General features: G+C 38.4%; 1 protein-coding gene across 1 annotated transcript in view; it reads left to right on the forward strand.

Annotated features, from left to right (window-relative positions):
* The window catches only part of mob2b (MOB kinase activator 2b), a 52611-nt gene that overhangs the window by 1105 nt on the left and 36544 nt on the right, over positions 1-14962 (forward strand). The window lies entirely within an intron of this gene.

Raw genomic sequence — 14962 nt, forward strand, 5'->3', positions numbered from 1 at the left:
TTTAATTGATTAATAACTAATATTTTATTTTTATCACATTCATTTATTTTAATGTATTTCTTTGGTTATTTATTTTAATCTTAATACTAGTGTCTGTTATAAATGCACACTGGCATTATAAAGTATCTTTACTAGCAATTACAAATAAGTACAAACAATGTAAACAGTTCAATAGTGACTAGTATCCTTTTCGATTTCACTTGTCATTAAATATAGAGGTCGACCGATAGTGGTTTTTATACCGATACCGATAACTAGGTTGGACCCAAGTTGCCGATAACCGATTAATCAACCGATAGCTTTTAAAATGGATATGGAATAATAAAAAAACAAACAAAGACAAAACAAAAGTAACACTCCAAAAATGTAATAGAAAATTAACAAGCTAAAAATGAACAATACATTTATTAACCTTAATGTTACAAATGGAACCTTATTGTAAAGTGTTGCCATTCCATATGAATCCAAACAGTCATGCTTAAAGATGGTCATCTTTACATATCCACGTAAAGGCCAGAGCACTGAAATTACATGTACAGTCTCTCATTTTAGAACACTTGATGATTATCTATTCAAAATAACTAAATATGTATCGCGGTGTTGATAAACAAAGATGTGTTTCTGATTTCTTTGTTTCTTTAGGCTGCGCAAACATTTTTGTCGGCTGCATGATCAATTTTCTTTATTACGTGACTAGCTTTAAAGGGGACCTATAATCCCTTCACAAGATGTAATATAAGTCTCTTGTGTCTCCAGAATGTGTCTGTGAAGTTTCAGCTCAAAATACCCCACAGATCATTTATTATAGCTTGTCAAATTTGTCCCTATTTTAGTGTGAGCGCAAAAACGCAGTTTTTGTGTGTCCCTTTAAATGCAAATGAGCTGCTGCTCCCACCCCCTTTCCAGAAGAGGGTGGAGCTTTAACAGCTCAACAACAACAACAAAGCTGGAGAATCTCACGCAGCCAAAATGAGGATTGTCAGTAACGGTATTCAGCCTTACATTGTTCAAACCGGAGTCGACACTGATGGAAAGACTCAGGAAGAAGTTACAACTTTTAGAATGAAACTGGACGTTTCTGAACGTTCTCCGCGCAGTGCTCAGCCTCACTTGTCAAAATAAACAGCACGAGGCATCAGTGATCATGCCTCTAGAGGCCGCTCTCGTACTGTATGATGACAGCAGATGCTTCTCAGCTGCTCTACAGATAGGACACAACCCGGAACAACTATCGGCATGAATTTTTGCCGATAAGCGATTGTTCCGCCAATTAGCAATCAGTGCCGATTAATCGGCAAAACCGTTGAATCGGTCAACCTCTAATTACATATAAAGTAGGACTATTGCTTTTTAGCGTATCTAGTGATTGGGTAGAGTGGCTACTTTGTATTGAATAATAAATAGCTGCTACCATCTAAGCAATAGCTACTTTGAAAACTGGAATAGATACTAGTAACTCTTTGAGTATTTATTCTACAGTTTCAAATAAGTACTAGTACTTGGTCATTAGCAAGTGTAATTGTTGATATCTTGCAGTTCTCTAGATTTATCCCTAAAGGATTTAATGGGGTGAGTATGCATCATGATGATCTTTTCAGAGCTGTTTGCTCCAATTAGCTTGACAAATTTGTGTTTTGTGACCGATCTAAACTTTCACTGTTCCTGATATTAAACCTGATTGGCAGCTAACCTGATGCAAGTCACATTTGCGTACCGGTATGTGTCATACAAATTGTTGCCAAAAAATTGCATGGTCTGACTGTGCTATTAATAAAAGTGGTTGAGTTCTGATGTCTGCTTCCTGGATAGAGGTGACTCTACATGCCTTCAACACGTTCAGACTGTATAGAATTCACAGTAAATATGACACGATGATGCCAAGCATGAACTGATCGCATGTCTGATTCTGCTACATGACACGTGTGCTGTCTTCATCCTCATCATCATTAAGCATCCAAGGCAATCAATGGAATATGGATGTTCACTACTGATGATATGAGAATGTTGCATTAATGCTTGTGCTTGTTTTTGACCTTTAAACTCTTCCTGTGAGGATCCTAACCTTCACCTGCAGAGAGACATCTGTGGAGGTGTCAAATGGCTTGTTTTCATTTCTGTGCCGACCCTTAAACACCAAAAATGAGCTTGCAGTTGATTTGAGCAATTTTGTTGTACAGTCTCTGATGGACTGAGTCTTTGATCATCACATTGAAATGATGCTATGGTCCAAAGAAAACAGTCAGCAATGGGTTTTAATAATAGTTCTTGATTTGGCTTTGTGGTTCCAACTTCTAGTTCTTGAATGGTTTTAGATTGCGATACAAAACCATAGTTTGATTTGACACACCTCTTCAGCAACAGAAGATATGGGAAGAATATAGTTCCTATTGAGTCAGAAAGTTATGGTGGCACATATCAAAGGGTTTGTTTCTTTTGACTTGGATTATTTAGCATTTAGCATTTCTTTATTATTTAATTTTTAAAAAAAAAAATTGTTTTTTTTTTTTAATCAAGGAAGCACCAGTAGGCTTTCGTGCATATCAAAGCCATGATTGGGGGTTGCATGAATAGTAGGAAGGATATTCTCATTGTAGAGCAGGGGTTTCCAGTCCTGTTCCTGAAGATTAGGGCTGCCTGATTAATCGAAATTAAACCAAACGTGATTTGGCAAAGGCTGCATTTTTTTTTATTATTATTTTTTTTTTTAACGTGCATCTTGTCAGTGAAGCGCGGCGCTGTGATAAGTAGTAAATGCTCCACCTGAAAGCCAGGGAGCACTCTTGTGCAGAAACTCTGAATATACCCCGCAGAATTAAGTTAACGCGCACGTCGTTCCAGAAAATCCCTATGGGCATCAAACTATCGCTGTAGCTGAATAAACAGAAGATTCAAACGCTTTCATTGATTAAACGTGAATTGTAAACACGTGACTACAACAGTACATGGTTTATCTGAGTTCAAGCCTTCTTGGGTATTTTCATGATAATTAAGTATTTATAATGCAATTCTAATCGATATAGCCTTTATCACGGTCTAGAATACTATGCAATAATATGTTGTGTGCCTTATTGTGTGTAAGAAGCCACATCCTCTCACAGAAGGATGCTCAACTGTCATTATGAAGTGAGTTTGGAGTAAAAAAATATGTTGTCTTTTGTTGGACAAAAGGTTCTCATGTTTGGAAAGTTGTTTGATTCGTGTTGCTTTTTCAAATGCATGTTATAAGTGACTCAAACTCGCAGTGCTTTCAGATGGAGCAGCATTTACTACTGATCACAGAGCCGTGCTTCACTGACAAGCTGCGCATAATATAAATCGGCCAAATTGATTTAAGCGTGATTTCAGGTTAATTTCGATTAACCATGCAGCCCTACCAGAGATCAGTTCCTTCCTGTTGGTTGTGAACTCTGCAGTTAGGTAGATCTCCAGGAACATGATTGGACAGCCCTGATCTAGAGAGATTTTGATTGGACAAAAATCTTTACAGTGGAAGATGAGTCATCAGTTTTTTTCAGTCTGTTTTCCTATAAGTAAGAGGCTTTAAATAAATCTGCTAAAAGTTAACGTTTAGGAGTATACTAACCTCAAAGCTAAGAGGAATGGACTAAAACAAGCGTTTAGGTTTTTGTGCATTGCACTGATGTGTTCACTGGGCTTTGGCCGGAAGTACCTATAGGCTGAGGTGATATTATATTTCAAAGTCTTCTCGACCGCTTCCTGTCTCGTAGTGCTAAGCACATTGTGTTAGAAAGCGCAGTACTTTCGAGCATATCTGGTATGCAACCCGGTGGCAGGTTTACATTCCTGCGTCAGCCCGCATCGCCATTTAAAAGGTGACTGATAATGTCTGTTACGTGGCTTGTGGCTTTTCATTCACTGTGTCTACAGATGGTGATGAGAGATGCATGCAACTGTGAATGCCTTCAAAAGGGTGTTTTCTCTGTGTTTATAGTGGTCAGCCATCAAATGGTGACAGTGAAGCATTACTAATCCTCTTTTTATGGAGCAAATTAGCTCAAATTAAAACTATTTATTTCCACTTACAGCATTCAGCACGCAGATCTATAAACTGTCCCTTCTCAACACTGTTTTTTTTTTTTCTTTCTTTTTTTTTCTAAAACCTTGCAAATAGCATTACGGCAACAGCTTTCCCAGCTGTAATACAAAAATAACTCCAAAGTTCATGTTTCCTGGCTTGGCATGGAGGCATGTTCAGGATCATAATGTGAGCTTGCTGTGCCCCAATATGTCTCCTCCTCACTGCTGCTGGAGGTTGAGGTGCAGAACAATTGCCTGTTTCAGAGCTCCTGGCGTAGGTTATTGACAGTCCATCAGTAGTTGGCTCTAATGTAAGGGTGTGACTCCTCGAACACAGGTTTGGGCAGTTCAGCACTCCTCAGGAAGAAATGCGTGTAGGATATGTAAAGTAATCCTGGTGCTCGACTCAGACCTGAAGCATTGACACCACATTTTTAATGATGGTGGCATTTATAAAGATAAACAAACTGAGCCAGCTCTTTACGAGTCTCATCAGTTGTGTCTGTGATTTGGTTTCAGGATTGAGCAGTAGTGACCCAACACGATACTAAAATTGTTCAGCAAACAAAAATGTCCTTAAAATAAAACATTGAAATATATTCAGGGCTCAACATTAAGGGTTTTTACTTGGCCTGCTACAAAAAAGTTGTTTTCAGCATTTTTTAACCTTGTATTCCAAGAAATAAGGCTGTTACGACACCAACATTTTAGATGGCAATTTTGATAGCACAGTCTCAATTCTAATTTTGATAGCACAACAAAAACTGCTGATATAAAGTTCAAAAGTTAAATAGTTCACCCTAAAATGAAAATTCAATCATTTACTCACACTGGTGTTCTTCTAATGCAGTATTTCATTTGTTCTTTTTCAGACCAAAAACGGGATTTTTTTTTTTTTAAAAAAGTAGCAAAAGTATCACAGTTCATTCCAACTTAAGGACGCAGACATATAATTCAGCTGCTGTCACTTTAAGACCTAATGCGTGGATACAGTTTATTGACAAACATCTGATTTTCTCCCAGTTGTTTACTAGGGGTGTGACAAGACGGTTCGCTCACGAGACGAGACTTCGCTATGGTTTTGTCAGTCATCTTGTCTTGTCCCGTGATCAGTGAACTCTGATTCCTGTTGCACTATGTACAACTCTATTACTCATGTTGCATGAGCTGGATGAGATTGAAGTGACCATTATCCAACTGAATTAAATGGTTTTTATTTCTATAAAAAGCAAAATGGAGGTGTAATGTAAAGTGTGGCGGTGGCATATTCTATCCTAATTTCACCTTCACGGCAATATTGCGTATTATTACATAATATCGGGTAATATTACATTAACTTATGTACTTATGGTAAAAATGACAGGTGTTTATGAGGACACTCTCCAAGGTGGTCATTTTGTCATTTTTGTGTGTATTTGTCCATTCAAGTATAAGATCCAAAAGAGAGTTAAATTCGTTACTCGTGCTCTGAAAGAAGGCTTTCTGTGTGCTTGGTTTGGGCATGTGAATGGAGTTCTTCTTCATGAATGTCTTCTTGCACCTAAAACGCGTACAGATGATAAACTTTCATGCCGATGCAGGCAGCCCTTATTGTCAAACCCTGATATTGATATTGCTGCAGTCTGCAGAGGCCCAACAATAGGCAAAAATGCATTAACTAAATAGGAAAATTGACAAATTTATAAAGGCATTACTGACAGCAGAAGGGTGATTTTACCAGTCCAGCACATGGGACAAATGCTGGGCCTAAGATTTGTCATTTTAACCAAGCGACAGGCAGAGTTTAATGAAAAGAATTTGATTCCAAAGAATTTGATTGAAAGTGCAACCTTTGACGTCAGCAACAAAAGGTATGGGAAGCATTTTATCCATCTGTTAAAGCTGATTAGCCCATTTATATTTTCAAAATAAACAGATTTGTGATTTAGTGTTATGGCTAGTTTTCCCCTAGCAGACATACAACCTATTTTTGAGTCACGACTCACCAGTTTAGAACCTGATTATTTGTTACCGGAGACGCAAATTGGGGGCTCGTCCGGGATATGAAACTAAAGACTTGTACCTCTAAACCAAAGCACTTTTACGTTTATCACTTGCATTTTAAGGTTCAAACCTGAATTGGATGATCTTAAATGTGATTGCTAGAAATAAAGCAAATATCAGGCAGGCCGTACGTTTGGCGTTCCTCCCAGTTAAGGTCAGAAGTGCCTTCCGTTGCAAGACCAGATATGCATGAAGACATGCTTCCAGTTGACCCTGATAGAAACTAGGCTTAATATTCTGCAGTTTGGGAACGTTCAATTCCCAGCGCAGCACTCAGCTGAACGCCAGCGGTAGAGCTTGTCTCCTGTCCCACACCTCTTAGAGCTTGAATAATTGGTCTTGTGAAGGTAGTATTAGTTGAGAGCAAGAGAGACTGAAGGAATACCCTTGCCACATATGTGTGTGTTCATGTGGATCAGATCTGTTGTCTGTTCTGCTCTAATGCTAGTCTGTGTAAGTGTGATGGGTATTAGTTGACAGTTTCTTCCACTAGCTGGAAAAACAAAGAGCTGTGTAGCACCCTTGTGCTTTGCCAAAGAAGGGAAAAGAGGCTCTGGAGCAGTGAGCCGGACACGATGGACCTCAAAAGTCTGTGCGGCTTTAAACATACCTGGCGTAAATGTATACTTTGTTTTCTGAGTTTGCTTTATCTTTACCTTTTGCAGTAGTAGATGTATTACCAAAAACACAGAAACTGAAATTCAAGTTGTCATTTAGCCAAAGACCGAGACTGATGCTGTTCAGGGTGTCATGTTCTTGGGTAATAAATTAAACCAGTTAGGTCTGTCATGATAACTACTTTTTGTTGGGTGATGTATTTTCCCAGAAATAATTGCGATATGCAATATCACTGATATTTTAAGACCATTTTATGCCACAGAATATATAATCATAATATAACAGCATAATAATGCAAGAAGTGTCAAAAAGTAATAATGTTGCATAGTCTTCACAGTATAAATGAAATATAATTCATCTGTGTTAAAACTACGAAAGTGATTTTTCTCTTTGACTTTTGTTGTTTGATTAACATTCGTGACAGCAGTAATATTAGGCTGCTGTTGCTTTAAGACCGAATGCGCGGATCCAGAATACTGTTACACATCTGGTTTTCTTTCTCAATTGTTTAGTTCACCTAAGCCATAAGCAACTGTGTTTACGAGCATACTCACAGAGACATGCATTTTGACAATTTTTTGCATGTATGTATCCGTTCAGGCACAAATAGACACGGAAGAGAACGGCATTCGGTCTTTGCATGCATCTTCGTGGCTCGTGCAGAAAACAGCTGCACATTCAGAATTGAGTTCTCTTTCGCGTCTTTGTGCGCTCAAACGGTTTAAACACTTTAATGTTAAAACTGACAGGACATAAAACAAGTTCAAATGATGAACGTTCATTGTATAATGGTCATCTTTTTTTGTGTGTGTGTGCCTTCTTGGCCAAATATTTTTTGTTTTCTGAACTCACTAGTTGAGACTGACAACCCTTACATATTTTTAAATGAAATAAACATTACTTTATTTTTCATGTCGTTATTTAAGTGAACAGGAAGTACACTGCAATTGCATAAAATGTCTGTGACCACGTTTCTCTGAACTGAGCCGAGTTGTTTATGGGTGCAAAGGTCTCTGCTAATAGAGACCTTTTATGTGAATGAACTGCTTTAAGAGACAGAATGGCTAAGATCAGACTGTTTTATCGTCTAACTGATAAACCTGGTAGTAGGTTACATCAGCACTCACTTAAGTAATGGCTTTATGAAGTGTTTATAGTTCTGTTTCGGATGAATAGAAAGTGAAAGTAAACATGTAAAACTGCTTTGTTTCCTTGTATATCCTCCTGGATGTGTTTGCCGTACATGTATATGAAGAAAAATAATGTGCTGTATACTACTTCACTTCCTGTTTCTGCTGTAGAAAATGTATGTGACTTTGTGCTTCCTTGTTTCAAAAATAGAAGAAAAAAAAGCAACCTCTGGTTATCTGAGGTTGTGGTGAAGGCAAACAGCCTCTGTCAGGTGTGGGTAGAGTCTGTTTTTCCTCTCTGGCTTTCAGTATGTTTATTTTCAGAGGTAGTTTTGATGCAGTTGGTCTCTTTAATTTTTGGGTGAACTATCACTTCAAGAAGCATTCACGTCCAGAGCCTGGTGTTATAAATCCAACGCAGTGTGTTATAGTAGTTTATTATGGAGCCATGCTGGATGAAGAAACGTGCCTCTCGTGTCTCTCATGTGAGCTGGTGGCGTCCAGGCCTGTGAGTCACACATCCCTCCTCTCTCTGTTCTTGCATCTCTTGCTTGCCAGGTCCAAGTGACGTCACGGTCGTAGCCTGCGGCCGTTGGTTGGGAACATGTGTCCCCTCTGCCGGGGCACGGAGGATGAGGAGATGAACGCGGCTCGGGCCTCCCTGCAGGCCCCGGTGCTTTTTATAGATCCTAGCCAGTTAAGCAGAGACTGAGAGAGTTTAAAGAAGGATGTTGGAGACGTTCTCATTATTCTTCTCAAAATCACATACTGCACGCTAAGAGCTTGTTGTTGTCCTTTAGACAGGAAGCATCTATCTTTAGATCAGGCCTCATGCGATTCAATTAGGCTGTTGTCACACTTGGTTTGATTGCCTGGTCTGAAGCTGAGTTAGACCTGCGTGATTAATTGAAATCAAACTGAAACTGGCTTAGTGCCGTTATCAAAATGCAAAGGATTTTTTTTCCCACCAAATCGTCTATTAGATATTGCGTCTATACCCCTTTGTTGGCCCCTCTTGTCTCTTTATACATTGAAGTTTTGGGTCCAAACTGTGGTATATTTGTGTCAACAATGTGAGTATATCAGCAGCACTTGAGCTCTGTAACTAGGTAGCAACTCTGGATTAGAAGATGCCAGCTTCACTGTGTGTTTTTGTTTTTCCATATTTTTGTCCCGTTGGATTTATCAACCTATTGCAGTCTATCTTTAAAAGCAAACTTTGTTCAGAAAACCACTTTCAAAACCAAAAAAAGGAAATGAAATGTTGTAGTGACAAACAGGTCCATACCAAAAGCGCTGGCGTAGATGTGTTGATATCTCTGTATTTGTCTTCTTGCTGTTCTTCCTCTCACGTGTTTTTCAGTTCCTACTCTTTCTGATGACCTACATTGCATCCTCAAACACAGCATGTGCAAGGGTGTTGCTTTCTTGCTTTTATCTTTTCCTCTTCCTCCATTTGTTACTTTTGCTTTTCTCATCCTCGCATTGAAGTTTGCAAAACGGCTGGAATGCCTTACATCACATTTTTAGGGTTTGCATACTTAAATGCAGTGAAGAAAAATGCAAATGAGGCGTGTGAGAGAGAGGGATTCCTATTGAAGCTTGTCTTTTCCTTGTATGGAGCAGGAATGGGTTTTAGTTGGATTATGTTACGTCCTGCAGGCTTCCCCTACACCTCACAGATCAACGTTGAACGTGTGATCTGAATCTACATCACTGAAGTATTTGAAGTGCTGCAGCTCCTGTTCTGCCACATTGTTCATGTTAGATAAAATTTGTCTCTGTGAACCGTCAGGTCGTAAACCTACAAAGTAGAGCTGTACCATTCTGGATAAATGGAGAATCACACATTTGTTTTAGCTTTAAAACAGAGATCACGATTCTCCCACGATTCTGAACACACAACTAAACACAATAACCTAATTTACTAGAGATTCTGACAAAATGCTAATTGCTGCAGTCTATTTTTTAAAAAAGTAATTCATTAATTTCAATTAGATTAAAAAAAAAATCAGTTTGAATGAATGATTCAATGACTCACTCATAAAGACTTTGTTTCATAACCAGATGAATCTGCGTTTGAGAGAATCTCTTGAATGAATGATTCAATGGCTTTTTTTTTACAGTAGCTTGTCATCACCTAGTGGTGAAACAGTGTAATACAATCACAATACAATCATAATATGAAACTTCAAGTTAAGCCCAAAGTATACTTTCCTTTTTATGCGTACGCAAGTGTCAGTGTACAGTGCACGTGACGCGAATTTCATCATCAGAAGAGTATGAATGTACTGTACATGCACCGCCAGATTTTCGTAACCACACATACTTTGTACGCTCAGGTTGCACATGTGCATTTCATTTTATTTACATGGGTTGCAACTCACGGTGAGAGATTGCTCAAAACTGTGCATGCGTCGAATGCCAGTGTACGTGTACGAGTCAAAGGAAGTATACTTTGCAAGGCTGTGTGTTCGATTGGGCATGTATGTGTAAAAAAAAAAAAAAAGAAGTATACTGTACTTTGGACTCTTGACTTTCATAAGGTTATTTACTGTATTTTGATCAATACCGTAGACATCAGTGTTTATATCTGAGCTATAAACTTTTATTCTAGTACTATCCCAGTCAGCGGCAGCGCCAACACCGTTCTGAATGTTCGCTGTGATCACACACATGGCTGTTTGAATCGAGATTGCAATCTTTAAACGATTAATCATGCAGCTCTAATACAAAGTCGGATTTGTTCCTGTAGTTGGTGACTAAGTCTCATTTAGGCTTGCTGCGATAGTCTGTGTTACATCACATGCCCACCGCGGCACCGCCCCCCACCATCGTTTTAATTTTTTTTATTATAATAAAAATCATTTAGTTCACTACAATTAAAAACTGAACATGTCTGCTCAATTCGGCATGAGCAGAACAAGAGTAGCAGCACAGATCAGCAGCAGGAGTCAGATTTCATTAATCAAGACAGTGAGGAGCTGACTGACAAGACGATGGCGGAAGATTTGGTTTCAAAGTGGAATGTAACAGCCCCTTTTTGGTAATATTTTGGATTTAAACCCAATGCTAATAGGGAACCTGCAAAGGATTAGTTGTGTTTTTCTAATTGTTGTTAAGAATGATAATAATGAACCAACCATTTAAGCAATTGCCGCCCCTTAATTGGTGTTAATTCGAAATCACTGGTGCTCAGCGTTTTCAGTTCATTCCTATGAAAGCTGAACTTCCATAGGAATAGATGAATTGAAAACGCTTGTTCTGCTCCGCACCGTTATGCATTTTCCTTTCGCTTTCAATTTAGTGCACCCCCTCCTGGTGATACCGGTATTACCGGTGTTGTCACAAGTTGATCAACCAGTGGGAAAATTCTCACCGTCACATCCCTAGTCTCTTTGGATAAGCGTCAACTTCATGACGGAGTACCTGTACAGATCAGTCCAGGTGTACTGTATGTAATTCTTACCAAATGACCTTGCAGGTCAAGATTTAACTTTGTTGGAATGGATTGATATCATCTGTGTACACCAACACATTGTCTTCTGTGAGTAAGCCATACTCGCACGCTCATGTCCAGGACTGTCTGCAATAAGATTACCGTTGCTGTGTGTAAAGGGCAGGGAAGGTTGTGCAAGTTGTTGACCTGTAGTAGCCTTCTCACAGTCAGAACGGATAAGATCGAACAAAATAATCTCCTGTAAAATCACTTCTGAGCTGTTTAGGGATCAGCCGTTTCTCAGGGCAAGAGGATGCGTTTTTCCTAGCACTTCTTTCACAAGTTGAGATCTATTTTGTGTGAGTTTTTGTTCTTGATTTAAATATTTACCCCGGTTTCACAGACGAGGCTTAAACCTCGCCCTAGACTCAAATGCATGTTTGAACTGAAAACAACTTCCACTGACATATCTTAAAATATATCCGTGCCATTGTTTTGTCTCAAGATGCACATCAGTAATGTTTTTCTCTAAGGCATGTTTGCAAAAGCTACTTAAATGCCCTAATTGAACTAAGGCCTAATCCTGGCTTAATCTAAACCCTGTCTGTGAAACTGGGCCTTAAAAATGCATATACAAAGTTTTTGTTAGGACACAAAGCTGGTCAGTTATTGGTTAAGGTGTTTGTCATGACTCAATTCATTTTATTTTAAACTTGTATTGCTAATTTTTCTAAATCTGGTATTGTGATTTGTTTACTTACTAAAGATAGCAACCTGAAATCAGTGGAAATCTATTATTTAAGTCTCAGAAGGGTTGGCTTAACTTTTTCATGCAAAGCAGTGATGCTGGAAAGAAAAAATATATCTCTTCAGAAAACTCGGATTTAACCACTTGATTCACATGGATTATTTTTATGATGTCTTGGTGAACATTTTGAAGCAACAAAGTTTTGGTGTAATGGACTTTCAATGGAGAGACTGAAATCACTCAGGTGGGAATAGACAATAAAACGCTTTTGAATATGAATTTGAATTTATTTGAATTTAAAGCTCACTTGGCTTTGTTCTAGATCATTGAACATCACATTGTGGTGTCTTGATCTGTCTGAAACCAGTTTCATTAGGTTGTACCTTTGTGCAAAAATGCATTCGATCATCACCTGACTGCCTTTTTCTTACAGACGCAGCTGTAGTTGCTGGAGGCCGGGGCGGTTTTTGATTTCTCAGCAGGTGCTAGTTGCAGCGTTGCATAATGGCTGTCTTTTGCCGTACATGTAGATTTTAAATACCTTGTCCTTAGTCACCATCTACATGTCTGTGGTGTTGGCACTCAATAATAGCGTTACATATGCCGTACTTGACCTGGCTTGGATTTGCAGCTCTCCTGAACTTGACTCCCTTGCATTGCACATATATGCTCTTCATATCTCTGTGCATGTTGACCGAGGGCCCCTGGAGTGAGCGCAGCATCATCATCTGAGCGTTATGTAAGTGTTAGCCAGCTGTGGATGGAATGCACTTCAGTTAATGCCTGCGTAATCCAGCACTGCCTCTGCCGATGGTCATGTAGAGACGGAGCTCCTCTCTCTTCAGTCTCCAGCTCCCATCATAACCCTCTTCCTGAAGGATTAGTGGATAGATCCGTCCTCAGCACTGCAATACAGCAGCGACCCCCCTCAATAATTTCTCAGTCCGTTCTGCTTGCATTGCATTGCTTTTAGTGATTTCACATTTCATGGAATTTGTCCATGCTTTCTTTGATTTTTTTTATTTATTTTTTTTTAAAGAGTTTAATGTACTATGCGGTTATAATGGAACATTCATAACACAAATCTTCCTACCCAGTCTGCCCAGACCATACTGAAACTAATCTGTTAAAATGGGTCACCCAGAAACTGTTGTTCTGTGACATCACAACCATGAGGACATTAACATATGACCACCTGCATTTATATATCAGTGATTTGGCCTGAACAGTGAAGTGCAGCAGTAGATGGAGGTGAGCTAATTATAACAGAGCTCATTTGCCTAAAATCTTAAAGGCACTTGTAGCAAAAAAAAAAAAAAAAAAAAAGCCTGATTACTTTGAATGATTGTGTGGAAATGGTCATGTCAACCGAAATTGTATTTATGCATTTATATATGCATGCATTTATTTACGTATGCATTTGTTGTTTTTATTTATGCATATATTAATGCATGCATTTATTTACATATTTATGCATTTATTTATTGATGCCTTGATGCATTTATTGATGCATGCGTTTATTTACGTAATATATATGCGTTTATGCATTTATTTAAGTATGCATTTATGCAGTTTTTTGATGCATTTATTGATGCATGCATGCATTTACGTATTTATGCATTTATTTGATGTTTTGCTGCATTTATTTATGCATGCATTAATTTCCGTAATACGTATGCATTTATGCATTTATTTACGTGTTTATTTATGAATTTATTTATTGCTGCATGCATTTATTTACGTAATATGTATGCATTTATACATTTTATATATGCAGTTATTTATGCATGTATTTATTGTTTTTGATGCATTTATGCATTCACTGATGTGTTTAATGCATGCATTTATTAACATATGCATTCATGCATTTATTTACACATGCATTTACATGCATTTATCTATTATCTATTTATCTATTTATTTTTGCATGCATGGAGTTGGTGTCCTGGGTGGTTTCTAGGTGGTGGTTTAGTAGCCCACATCAAAAGTTCCTTCTAAGCTTCTAAGCCCAGCCTTACATGTTACCGACCAATCCTTCCTCAGTAACAGGGGTACTAACTTTGCTGTATTCTCAGATAAGCTTTTGCATTTCTCTAATGTAAGATCTGTAAGTTTGGATAGTGTTAACTTTCATAAAATCTAATTTATCCAAAATGCTTGTGAACTGTTATTGCCAGTTCTCTTATATCAGTTATATCAGTAAATATTACAAGCTGTATTTTCTTTGTCCAAATCTTTAAAATAGAAGTTGGTTCCATAAATGCGTTGCCCTCATTCTCAAATGAACATGTAGTACATCATTAAGAACATCTATTTGCTCCAAGGGCAGTTTAATGTTATTAACTTTTTATTTACATATTGATTCAGGTCATAGTAGTGCGTTGTAGAAATTTCTGGAACCGTTTCGTTCACTTACACTGATGCTGTCACTTTCAGATGAGTCGTATCTCTTTTAGTCTCTTCTAGTTTTGTTTTTAACCATGTTGCTACTTAATTTAATAATTTCTTTCAATAAAAACAGATTCAAATGCTTTGAAATGTCATCCCAGCCCATGCGAGAATAATATATAAGAATAACGAAAGAACAAGAGGTGGAAAACATGCATTACAGAAGTGTAAAGCGTGGCTCCTTAATTGCTTTTGGTTTGTTCTGTGATCTGGCCTCACAAACACACACCCTGATCCTGCCCGGGCTTGCTAAAACACACAGGGTTTCCTCGCCCTGTTCAGGCTCAGCTTGTTTTGCTATTTAGGGGTATATTCACACAGTCTCTTGTGCTTTTGTCTCAGCAACGTTCCCTCAGCCACCTGCCAGAAAGGAGCATGGAGGCGCTGGTTGATTGGCTGTTAATGGGGCATGGGAGGTCATTAGCTTCCGCTCTTTCACAACACGCTTTTCACAACTGGCTCGGTTTGTACAGCTTCAAAGGCCTTTCAAACTGGTGC

Source organism: Megalobrama amblycephala, linkage group LG19 (genome assembly GCF_018812025.1).
Source record: "Megalobrama amblycephala isolate DHTTF-2021 linkage group LG19, ASM1881202v1, whole genome shotgun sequence".
NCBI lineage: Eukaryota > Metazoa > Chordata > Actinopteri > Cypriniformes > Xenocyprididae > Megalobrama > Megalobrama amblycephala.